Below are 12,803 nucleotides of genomic sequence, written 5' to 3'. Positions count from 1 at the left end.
ACTAACTAACTAACCTTTTTTCCCCACAACACAAATAAAACAATGTCATATTTTTACAATGGCATTCAATACCTTGCTCTGCTGGTAGTTGAATACCCTCCCTCTGGCTTGGTTGCATGCCTTTGCCGGGGAACGGACGCAAAAAATCACTCCTCAGTTGGAATGCTTCGTCCCCGACATAAACATGCGGCGCAACCTTCTGGCTTTGCGCTGGTGTTGATAGGGCCACGACGCCATCGTAGAGCTTTTTTCCAAATGTGCCGGTAGTTGAATACCCTCCCTCTGGCTTGGTTGCATGCCTTTGCCGGGGAACGGATGCAAAAAATCACTCCTCAGTTGGAATGCTTCGTCCCCGACAAAAACATGCGGCGCAACCTTCTGGCTTTGCGCTGGTGTTGATAGGGCCATGACGCCATCGTTGAGCTTTTTTCCAAATGTGCCGGTAGTTGAATACCCTCCCTCTGGCTTGGTTGCATGCCTTTGCCGGGGAACGGACGCAAAAAATCACTCCTCAAGTTGGAATGCTTCGTCCCCGACAAAAACATGCGGCGCAACCTTGGCTTTGCGCTGGTGATGATAGGGCCACGACGCCATCGTAGAGCTTTTTTCCAAATGTGCCGGTAGTTGAATACCCTCCCTCTGGCTTGGTTGCATGCCTTTGCCTGGGAACGGACGCAAAAAATCACTCCTCAGTTGGAATGCTTCGTCCCCGACAAAAACATGCGGCGCAACCTTCTGGCTTTGCGCTGGTGTTGATATGGCCACGACGCCATCGTTGAACTTTTTTCCAAATGTGCCGGTAGTTGAATACCCTCCCTGTGGCTTGGTTGCATGTCTTTGCCGGGGAACGGACGCAAAAAATCACTCCTCAGTTGGAATGCTTCGTCCCCGACAAAAACATGCGGCGCAACCTTCTGGCTTTGCGCTGGTGTTGATAGGGCCATGACGCCATCGTTGAGCTTTTTTCCAAATGTGCCGGTAGTTGAATGCCCTCCCTCTGGCTTGGTTGCATGCCTTTGCCGGGGAACGGACGCAAAAAATCACTCCTCAGTTGGAATGCTTCGTCCCCGACAAAAACATGCGGCGCAACCTTCTGGCTTTGCGCTGGTGTTGATAGGGCCACGACGCCATCGTTGAGCTTTTTTCCAAATGTGCCGGTAGTTGAATACCCTCCCTCTGGCTTGGTTGCATGCCTTTGCCGGGGAACGGATGCAAAAAATCACTCCTCAGTTGGAATGCTTCGTCCCCGACAAAAACATGCGGCGCAACCTTCTGGCTTTGCGCTGGTGTTGATAGGGCCATGACGCCATCGTTGAGCTTTTTTCCAAATGTGCCGGTAGTTGAATACCCTCCCTCTGGCTTGGTTGCATGCCTTTGCCGGGGAACGGATGCAAAAAATCACTCCTCAGTTGGAATGCTTCGTCCCCGACAAAAACATGCGGCGCAACCTTCTGGCTTTGCGCTGGTGTTGATATGGCGACGACGCCATCGTTGAACTTTTTTCCAAATGTGCCGGTAGTTGAATACCCTCCCTGTGGCTTGGTTGCATGCCTTTGCCTGGGAATGGACGCAAAAAATCACTCCTCAGTTGGAATGCTTCGTCCCCGACAAAAACATGCGGCGCAACCTTGGCTTTGCGCTGGTGATGATAGGGCCACGACGCCATCGTAGAGCTTTTTTCCAAATGAGCCGGTAGTTGAATACCCTCCCTCTGGCTTGGTTGCATGCCTTTGCCTGGGAACGGACGCAAAAAATCACTCCTCAGTTGGAATGCTTCGTCCCCGACAAAAACATGCGGCGCAACCTTCTGGCTTTGCGCTGGTGTTGATATGGCCACGACGCCATCGTTGAACTTTTTTCCAAATGTGCCGGTAGTTGAATACCCTCCCTGTGGCTTGGTTGCATGCCTTTGCCTGGGAACGGACGCAAAAAATCACTCCTCAGTTGGAATGCTTCGTCCCCGACAAAAACATGCGGCGCAACCTTGGCTTTGCGCTGGTGATGATAGGGCCACGACGCCATCGTAGAGCTTTTTTCCAAATGTGCCGGTAGTTGAATACCCTCCCTCTGGCTTGGTTGCATGCCTTTGCCTGGGAACGGACGCAAAAAATCACTCCTCAGTTGGAATGCTTCGTCTCCGACAAAAACATGCGGCGCAACCTTCTGGCTTTGCGCTGGTGTTGATATGGCCACGACGCCATCGTTGAACTTTTTTCCAAATGTGCCGGTAGTTGAATACCCTCCCTGTGGCTTGGTTGCATGCCTTTGCCTGGGAACGGACGCAAAAAATCACTCCTCAGTTGGAATGCTTCGTCCCCGACAAAAACATGCGGCGCAACCTTGGCTTTGCGCTGGTGATGATAGGGCCACGACGCCATCGTAGAGCTTTTTTCCAAATGTGCCGGTAGTTGAATACCCTCCCTCTGGCTTGGTTGCATGCCTTTGCCTGGGAACGGACGCAAAAAATCACTCCTCAGTTGGAATGCTTCGTCCCCGACAAAAACATGCGGCGCAACCTTGGCTTTGCGCTGGTGATGATAGGGCCACGACGCCATCGTAGAGCTTTTTTCCAAATGTGCCGGTAGTTGAATACCCTCCCTCTGGCTTGGTTGCATGCCTTTGCCTGGGAACGGACGCAAAAAATCACTCCTCAGTTGGAATGCTTCGTCTCCGACAAAAACATGCGGCGCAACCTTCTGGCTTTGCGCTGGTGTTGATAGGGCCACGACGCCATCGTAGAGCTTTTTTCCAAATGTGCCGGTAGTTGAATGCCCTCCCTCTGGCTTGGTTGCATGCCTTTGCCGGGGAACGGACGCAAAAAATCACTCCTCAGTTGGAATGCTTCGTCTCCGACAAAAACATGCGGCGCAACCTTCTGGCTTTGTGCTGGTGTTGATAGGGCCATGACGCCATCGTAGAGCTTTTTTCCAAATGTGCCGGTAGTTGAATACCCTCCCTCTGGCTTGGTTGCATGCCTTTGCCTGGGAACAGACGCAAAAAATCACTCCTCAGTTGGAATGCTTCGTCCCCGACAAAAACATGCGGCGCAACCTTCTGGCTTTGTGCTGGTGTTGATAGGGCCATGACGCCATCGTTGAGCTTTTTTCCAAATGTGCCGGTAGTTGAATACCCTCCCTCTGGCTTGGTTGCATGCCTTTGCCGGGGAACGGATGCAAAAAATCACTCCTCAGTTGGAATGCTTCGTCCCCGACAAAAACATGCGGCGCAACCTTCTGGCTTTGCGCTGGTGTTGATATGGCCACGACGCCATCGTTGAACTTTTTTCCAAATGTGCCGGTAGTTGAATACCCTCCCTGTGGCTTGGTTGCATGCCTTTGCCGGGGAACAGATGCAAAAAATCACTCCTCAGTTGGAATGCTTCGTCTCCGACAAAAACATGCGGCGCAACCTTCTGGCTTTGCGCTGGTGTTGATAGGGCCACGACGCCATCGTAGAGCTTTTTTCCAAATGTGCCGGTAGTTGAATACCCTCCCTCTGGCTTGGTTGCATGCCTTTGCCTGGGAACGGACGCAAAAAATCACTCCTCAGTTGGAATGCTTCGTCCCCGACAAAAACATGCGGCGCAACCTTCTGGCTTTGCGCTGGTGTTGATAGGGCCACGACGCCATCGTTGAGCTTTTTTCCAAATGTGCACGATTTGAAGACTGCACCGTCACTGTGTCGGCTTGGTGCACCGACATCTACCATCGTGAACTTGTACTTTGCATCCACGATGGCCATCAAAGCAATGGAGAATGTCCCCTAATAAAATTTTGAGAACATTAGACATGCATGACCACCCCTTGTATATGTATGATGTCTGGTCCAGCTTTATGGGGTGAACATAGTACCTTTTAGTTGAAAAAGCTGCTTCCAGAATTTGGTGGTGCAGTAATCTGGATGTGCTTTCCGTCTACTGCTCCTACACAATGAGGAAAGTTCGAACGTCTGCTGAATCCTTGTGCACATTCCTCCCATTGCGCAGCCTGGCTCCTAAATAGAAAAGAAAGAGCAAAGCTGAATATTTGGGTGAATGGTTACAGTGCTCTTCACTTTTCTCTTTCATGGAAATTTAAGTTTGCTACATAGCCTATTAAAGTTCCACAACAAGAGTCAGGAACAGAATTAGACAAGAAATACATACAGGCAGGTAGAGCGGCTCCAAGTGCTTCCAGATCACTGTGCAGGCATTGTGATCCACAAGCCGAGATGTTGCTGGCGCAACTCGAAATGTCAATGCTATTTGCTTGATTGCCATTCCCGAGGATAGGTACCTGAGTACTTACTGTTGAAAAGTTGTGTGAGAGCGTCACTGCAGTCACAAGTGCTGCAGTACCTGAGAGTTATAGCAAGCCTCTCTTCAGAGCAAAGAGGCTCCCGGAAAACAAAATTCCTCCTTGAGTCATTGCGGGCAATGCTGTGCAGTTCGGGACCTCGAGATCCTTGCTCAGCCAAGGATGGCTGCTGAGGATTCGAACCCCTTAAAGCTTTTACCATAAGTCACATTTAAAATTTTGTCTTATATTTCTACTAGGTTGCACGAATTAACTTTTTAGGCCCTTTACACCGCCGTTCATTGAGACTTTTGTATGACATCCTACATAAAACAATTTTCTATACCCTCAGCTTGGCGCATTGCTTCGGACTCATCCGATAGTATCGGAAGAACATGTCTTTATCTGTCTTCAGGACTTCCAACTATTTACCCCACCCTTTATTATTACACAAATGGTAGGTGACGTACAAAGATGTGGAGTTTGTTTTGTGATTATTATTATTGCAGTGGGTATTTTACTAGGTACGTGAACCTCGGTTCCATCGTCCCGGTTTATAAAGCCGCACCGCCAGCCTCTCCTCCAAGTACTTTTTCTTGACAGCGTATATTGACAGTAACGCAAAATCAGGAGCGGTACACACAACCTCACGCTACCTCGAAGAACGCCCTCCGGTCCTTCTTGGGAAATGCAGTCACAGACATCGAAAGCTTCCGCAGTGTATCCATGTGTAAAACAAAGTGTCTTCTGAGTGCATTCTGAGCTCTCGGATGCGTGTCCTGTTGGCATGAAAAGCGAGTGAAACTTCGTCTAGGAAACTGGATACTATTAATTAACGGAAAGCGAAGTGACCCTTTCATGAACTTAAAGATGAGAATGCCAAGACACTTATGAACCATGGATGAGACCCCTAGGAGATGAAGTGTTTTTATTTATGGTAGAAAACAGCACCTAGAGATTCCAGGAGGCACCATGCCTTCTGTGGCGATTGTGTTCTGCACCCCACTATAACAAATACGTCTTCCTCTTCCATTGTGCTTTTAGCCTCTGGCACGGTTCATTTGAGGTCGATTACCGTCCGCAACTTCTGCAGCTGCTGCTGCTTGTGCATCCTGCTACGCCTGGAGGTGTGCTGCCATTCTCGACGATCAACATGATCACAATGCTCACCAGGAGCACGAGGCCATAGCCGATCATCAACATCCACACCGGCGACACACAGTCGCCACAGGCCGTGTGCAGAGAGGTGGGGATGCATTTCGGGAACACCTGGGAAGATTCGGCGCCAGGCCTTAGAACATATGCACAAATATTGATTTATACAGAATAGATCAACGAAGGGGCGGTCATCGCCTTGACAGTGATAGCAGGAAAATGACAATGTAGCTGTAATTCACTGTTGGGGTAGGGATGATAAAGACATCGCTATTGGTGTTTATTGCACTCATTCAGATAGTATGGCTCCTTCTGCCAGTGGGGTCCTTTGTACCAAGACAATTTGTGTTTTTTTTTTACTGGGTCCTAAGCAGAGAATGCCTGCTGGCCAGTAAAAAATAAAAAAGACAGTCAGTCATTACTTGCAACATACTTTTCTAGAACTGAGAGTAGGTCTCTCTGGCACCTGATGAGGTCAGCAGGAGACAAAGAGCGCATCAGTGCTGCTGTGCCCTTTGCAAAGTGTGCAGCAGCGTCGTCTTGTTCCTGAAAGGCAGCTGCGATTTTTTCAATGGCTGCAGTTCTTTTCAGCATCGTGTCAGCCTGCAATGGCCCACGATTTGCCAGCCTTGAGGTACTGCTACGTGCTAATATGGGACGGTCAGCCTCTCTCCATTGCTGGCACTAGGAGGTGGCTCGGGAGCTCTCTCGATGTCAGGATATGTGCCTCCGTCGTCGGGCGGATATGAAAAGCACCAGATTACTTTCAGTAGCTTGCCATGACCACACCTAAATTTGTAATATGCTAATGCTGCAATGTTTTTGTAGGCTGAGCAACATAAAAAAAATGGGTGCATGTTCTTAACGCAGTGTAAGTATGCTGTATCGATTTTGCAGTACTTGAAACACAAGACACGAAGCTAGCACCACGAAGATTGATAAGTAGCTGTATGCATTGGCAGAAGACAACCAACTTTTCTAGCTTATTTAATATACTATATGGGCTGGGTAAATGAAACAGGCAGTTGTCACTTTGGAAGACATTTGGCACTAAATGGCATACCTGTTTAATGCAAAACACTGCCTGATATGTTCTGATATGTGGATAGTGCATGAGGCAGCTGTAATCTTACTGCTTCGGATTCCTCGCCAAAGCTTCGGTATATGTTCTGGATGATGCAGTTGGTTGTGTGGCTTCCAGAAACGCCGTACAGTTGAAGAACTTCCAGTTCCCAGTGTAGACTTCGCTTGCAGACTGACTACTTTTTGTGGTTCGTATTTTCTTTTTCTTGGCCCTATATGTCCGCCTCTTGTTATTGAAGAAGGTGCACAGGATCTGCAACAATGCGCAACATTTTGATTGATAACCGCTCTCGAGACATCGCACAGAGGTGAACAGGCTAGTAGGATCTTCGAGCGATGTCCTGCGGAGCGCAGCAAGTGAAATTTTATGGATTCTGTGGTTTCGGCGGGTAACGCTTGCGCTTAGGCGCTGCCGCCAGGCCGCGCGCACGAGAAAGGTACAAACAACAAAGCACCTGCGCTGAAATTTTATTTCGTTTGTCACGCAGCACACTGCCATAGTGAAGGAGACAAGCCTGCTACCGTCTCTGCGAATGCCAGTAACGGCGAACGTACTCCCAGGACAACGCACGTGAAAAAGTGAACAAATTACAACGTGAAGGAGAACTAGAGGAAATAGGTAACTCGGGGTTTTTAAGACGTACCTGGAGTGTGTGGGCTGCATTCCGGGTACTTAAGCTGCATTTCATCGCCGATGTTGAGCCACAGCGTTGCACCTTAGTCATCTCGGTGTGTATCCCACAGTGCGGAAAAACTTTCCATAAGCGCAATAAAAAAAAAAGGTTGCATCATCTGTAAACTTAGAGCCGTATGAACAAGACGCGCTTTGGCGGTTGATCAGCTGCAAGTCTTCAAATAATTTTAGTCAATTGCCTTTTTCCAGTATATTAAGTGTGGCACTGCGAGTGAAAGAAAGTTGCCAAAAACGACAAATTTTCACTATTGACAAATGCCAGCAGCTCTTGTGACATTAAAGAGAATAGCCTAAACACTTCTTAATGTTTGGGAAAGACAAAATCATATGGACAACTTTTTGCCTTGCCAGCACCCACAGTAAAGAAGTGCATTATATGTACCAGAGCCACAGTGGTCCACAGCAGGCATGGTGTTTTCTTCTGGCTGCTGTTCCACTTTTGCAAGAATTTAAAATGGTTTAACAAACTGTAAGCTTCTATGCGTCAATAAAAAGCTACATGTTACTGAAGCAGCTTGCAGAACAGCAGCAAGAGTTCCATGGAAATAACCATGAAACTTTACTTACTGCTTAGGATTTCAGGGTTTATAAGCACCTGCTGTGCCCGAACTTGATCTTTTAGGAAAGAATTATCCTCCCGCAGCTCTCTGTACAGTGCCTTCCAATGTTTTGATTCTGTTTTCATTTGTCGTAGCTCTGCGGCCGACACCAGAGAGTCGTCTGTATCGGACGTGCGTGTAGAAGCCCGCTGCTTCTTGCTCTGCACATGTATGTATACATAAGCAGCGCTTGCACGCTGCCTGGCAGGTCTCCGTTGTGTGCCCGTACGCTCCACAGCGTCCACACCGTGTAGCAGTGCAGCCTGCACCCAGGTGGCCCTCTCCTCCGCACCTAGAGCACACCTCTTCATGCCGCGGTATTCCAACATTGCGTGGTGACCCGAGACGGTGAGGAAATTGGGCGGCGCACGCTGCATTCCGAGCTTGACGCTGCGGCAGCCGTTCCGGACGTCGCCCCGGCTCTTGAAGACGGGCTCCGACACCGCCCGCACCTTCCCGTACGCACTCAGGGCCGCAGCTAGGGCGTCGTCCGAGACGGTTGGCGGCAGCCGGAACACCGTCACATAAACCACTGGCGCCGCCATCTGCGCCAGCGGTACAGATTTCCCAGCGACGAGGAGGCTCCCCGCCGCTGCCATCTTCGTCGCCTAAAGGCCGTTGTACGATCGCTTTTAAGCGGATCCGCCAGGCAGGCGGACTGGCGGACCGAACGACCAGACAATAGGCATTCGCCCCGTTCGGCAGGCGAAAGGAAAGTTGGTGAATTTCAACTTTGGGGCGGACGAGCGAACCGCCCGGCGACCGAATTGCAGCGATTGGCTGCTTTTTACGTGACGTAGGCATCCGCTCCTGCCGGGGCAAGATGGCCGTCCGTCGACTGAACTGGGGAGCGAGGCATAGGTCGTGGCTGTAGAGATGGCACCTATGCCGCGAGGCATACTATATTGACCACATGTTGATATTACGAGTGTTCAGAGCGACTGCGAACTTCTCCGCGTGCAGCAGCGGCGAGCAGCGACAGTTTCCCGAGTTGAAATCGACGCTGATGTAGTTGACAGAGCGCCTCTTCAAACAGACGCAAGACCTACGTGTTGGCGGTGTCACGAAGTGTTTATATGGAGCTGTTTGTGGTTGCTGCAAGCGTTCCTAATTCCTGCGAGGATCATCACGCACAGCGGCGAGCAAAAGCTGCTCACGGTGAACTTCTGTGCGTGCATGAGCTGCCTAGCACAGTGACTAGTGTCCGCGTAGTGAAAGTGATTGCGATCGAAGCGAGTGCTTTTACGTCAAGGCAGTGAAATGTGCATCTTCGAGAGCTCACTACGCATGCCGTGCTTTCCGAATGCTGAAATGAACGTGGCGTTGTGCAGCTAGTCGCATTCGTTGCGATGGTTGCAGTGATCGCGACCGAAGCGTGCACACGACGTTGTTGCTGGCTACGCATTCGTTACCATTTTGTTCGCGATTCGTGTTGGCACTGTGCTTGAGAATTGCCGTGTGTGCGACGTGACGCGACGCGAGCTTGGCTGCACGGCCGTAGGACTGTTTTGCGGCGACAACAGCGATGTCGCCATCCTCTGCGCTTTGGTGCTCCATTCAGTACGTTTTGTGATGATGGGTGCTCGGGTTACGACTCGCCGGAGAAACTGGTTTGGTTTGGTTTGGTTTATGGGGTTTAACGTCCCAAAGCGACTAAGGCTATGAGAGACGCCGTAGTGGAGGGCTCCGGAAATTTCGACCACCTGGGGTTCTTTAACGTGCACTGACATCGCACAGTACACGGGCCTCTAGAATTTCTCCTCCAAAGAAATTCCAGCCGCCGCGGCCGGGATCGAACCCGCGTCTTTTGGGTCAGCAGCCGAGCACCATAGCCACTGAGCCACCGCGGCGGCGCCGGAGAAACTGTGTAACCTGTGTTAAAACATCGGTGCAGTGCATATGTATCTTCGGGAGCATCATTTCTTATTTCCTGCCGGCTGTGCGCACATTTGCCTGCAATAAACATATCGGCGTGATGAATGGGTGACTGAACACTTCCGCTAGCCATTTCGGTTTAGGTTGTAACAACATGGAAACAAGAATCATTGCCGCTTTTGAATCACGACTGATTGACAGTGTACAAATCTCTAATATGTGCCAACTCATAAGTCTGTTTTTCATGAGCATTTCAATTGATGTAGCGCAGAAAAAAAAAAGTGTGGCAGCAGCTTATGCAATCAAAACTGACCACAGAGCAAGTTGAGCATAACGAGTCTTGATGAAAAAGAAAAAATATTGAGAAAACCTTTGCCATTGCTTTTTTTCTCTTTTTGCATAGCAGTGTTAAGTCAATATTGACAAATGCTTGGCAGTATTCAGTTCAAGTGGGATGTTGGTTTCCACTGCAATCAGAAAAATACAGTGGTCTTGAAGCACCTCATAGGCAATGACAGTGTCTGTTGTTGATTTTGCTCATGGTCCTTTTCGATCCGGGGATCAGTGGTACGAAACTGGATGTGTTCGCAATGCTATTGTTGCAGAGCTGCTTGCGAAATCGGCCTTATTGGTGTTAAGTGGTTGTTCAGCGGTGCTTCCTGGGTCAGCCGCAGCACTTTGTTTAACAAGCCATTCTCAAAGCTTTGAGAAGATCTCGTCGATGCACTTGCATATGTCTGTCTGCTACCACCTTCATTTGCCTGTGACTGCTTGCTACAGACATGACTACTTGCAGACTGCAAAATAAGCCCTGTGGAGCTGGTAAAGCTACGCTAGGAACAAAGACGATGGTAACAACATCACTGCACAGGGTAGCAATTCTTGCTCTGTCGTCGTCCCTTAGCACAGTTTCGACATGCCAACTTGCCACCGGTGCACCCCACAGTACGCTATGATCAAGTTCTGTGAAATTTACGGAAAGCAACAACGGGAGAGGAAGTAGGTTGTATAGGCATATCTAGTGCATGCTGTACAGATAGCTTCCTGCCTTATTATAGCCTGGCCCCTCTGTTTATAATCCTTCATCACCCAGCACCTATGGCCCTATTTGTGTTATTGGCATGTGCTGCAAATCACCAAACACATTTCATACTCTTGACCCTGCTAGATTGTTTTGGCCCATTAAGTTGTTTGATTCAAATCGGCAAGCTTTTAGAAGACATTTCTGCAATAGCCAACTTTTTCTTGTTCTTCACGACATGCACCGTGACTGCAACATCCCCCTATGATGCTTTTGTTCTTTGTTTTGAAAAAGCATGCATTTCCCCTATTTATGTGAGGCTGGTTTTCTCGTGCTTTAACTTGCATCCAATAGCTCTAAACTGGATCCAAGCTTAAACAGCCAGCCTTCGGCAAATTTCCCTTGCCAATTCTTATGTATCTTGCCTTTTCCTGCAATCTCGGACGTCCGCCAAGGCACTCCTTTGGGCCTCAGCTTTTCATTACTTGCATTATTACCGTCCCTTCAGTGTTTTGTCATATGCCTTCACTGACAGCCATATGGTGTGTGCCATATTGCAATCAATACCAGCATTTCAGTTGTTCAAAACAACAATTAGCATGCCCTGGATTGTCCTGTTTGCTAATGTTACTAAGAATGCAGTAATATTGTTTTTTATTGTCAGCATTACATTTTGCCAACTTATAAGGCCTTCCGATAAAGGTATATTCACTGTATACTGGTTCAAATACCTAATAATCCTCATACACCCACCCACAACCTAGGATATTTACACCATGACGTGTTGTTAGTATCACCGTCTTCCAAGTTACTTGCATTCAATTCCCCTGTGTGTCATCAACTTGGGTATTCTAATGGCACATGGCACAAATCTAACTTAACTAGAATCCTTGAATTAGTTCAGTCTTCAGTCCTGAGCCGCTTGTTTTATTTTCTCAGGCCATTTTTGAAGGTCCAGTGTGACAGCACCAAAAGTGCATATTTGAATGTCTTCATCTTATGCAGGTTTTTTTTGCTCCTTACCAACACGTCCCCAACTAATCAGTCCCAACTTGTAGTCTCTCGTGCACTAGGTGCACTAACACTCTTGTGCCTCGTTTAGCTCATATGCCACTGAATTTCAAGATTCGTTTTTGTTCGTGCCACAGAAGGCTGTAACGGTCTTGCATCCCACAAGGCTGTGTATCTTACTGCCCTGCGAAGTGGTTACTACAGAAATCATGCTATAAATTACGAACTCACTGAGCTCCTACCTGGCACACCATTTTAAAGCTCGCTACTAAAGTAACGTCATTTAGGACCATTGAGGTGTGATAAATATGAAAACAAATAGATCTGATATAGTGCTCAGTCACTCGGTCACCTCGGCAAACCAGTACAATGCTCTCTTATGCATAACGTGTTCATTGAGAACTATCGGGGCAGATTTACACAATAGTAGCATTTGGGCTAACTTTGCGCAAGCTAGCTCTAGCTACCTACATTCGCTCACTGCAAAGCTAAACATGCATTAGTGCACCCACCTGTTGTTGACCAGGCTTCTCTTTGTGCTTGTCTGTTCTGCTCAGCTGAGCAACACACTGACTTCATGATGTGGCTCAGTGAGAATTCTACATCTGTATGCTTATGCATGTAACTTGTATATAGTCACATGTACTAAGGATAGTATTAACTGGGCAATTGGTTCAGCTTAAAAGCTCTCATCATCAGATTGCAGCAAAGAGATAGCAATAAAAGACAAAAGTCATCACTGCCTTTCTGTTTTTCTTAGTCATCCTTCGGCCGGACTTCAACTTGGTTTTTTTCCAACTTCCTTATGACTACTGATGGCTCAGTTAATTCGTTTCCTTGCAACCCAGACTGGCAGTGGAATAAGGATATTTTGCTAAGAAATTGGTAATTAGTAACTAGTACGACATCATTCTATATATAACAAGTGGTGCGGATATCGATTAACAAATACAGATTCTCTCTTTTGCTTGCTGCTTTGGGAATCATAGTTGCCCTTAAAATTTCTCATATTATTTTTTACTGATCAGAAAGGACGTACCTTCAAGATTGCTGTAGAGCTTTACTGGAGAACTTAAGCATCTATGGCCCAC

The 12,803-nt window shown here is 48.2% G+C and overlaps 1 long non-coding RNA gene across 6 annotated transcripts in view; it reads left to right on the top strand.

The window, feature by feature from the left end:
* LOC149337125 (uncharacterized) overlaps window positions 1–12,803 on the top strand; it is a 131,414-nt gene that overhangs the window by 101,065 nt on the left and 17,546 nt on the right. Inside the window, exon 3 of one of the 6 annotated variants that reach the window (XR_016284369.1) lies at window positions 7,901–9,408. The exons of the other annotated variants lie outside the window; for them this stretch is intronic. This is a non-coding gene — a long non-coding RNA (uncharacterized LOC149337125). Of the gene's footprint in view, window positions 1–7,900; window positions 9,409–12,803 lie in introns of those variants that run through there. 6 annotated transcript variants of the gene reach the window in all.

Source organism: Amblyomma mixtum, chromosome 7, assembly GCF_055824585.1.
Source record: "Amblyomma mixtum isolate Tamu chromosome 7, ASM5582458v1, whole genome shotgun sequence".
NCBI lineage: Eukaryota > Metazoa > Arthropoda > Arachnida > Ixodida > Ixodidae > Amblyomma > Amblyomma mixtum.
The sequence above is the reverse complement of the archived record's forward strand: the minus strand, read 5'-3'. Positions and strand labels throughout refer to the sequence as shown.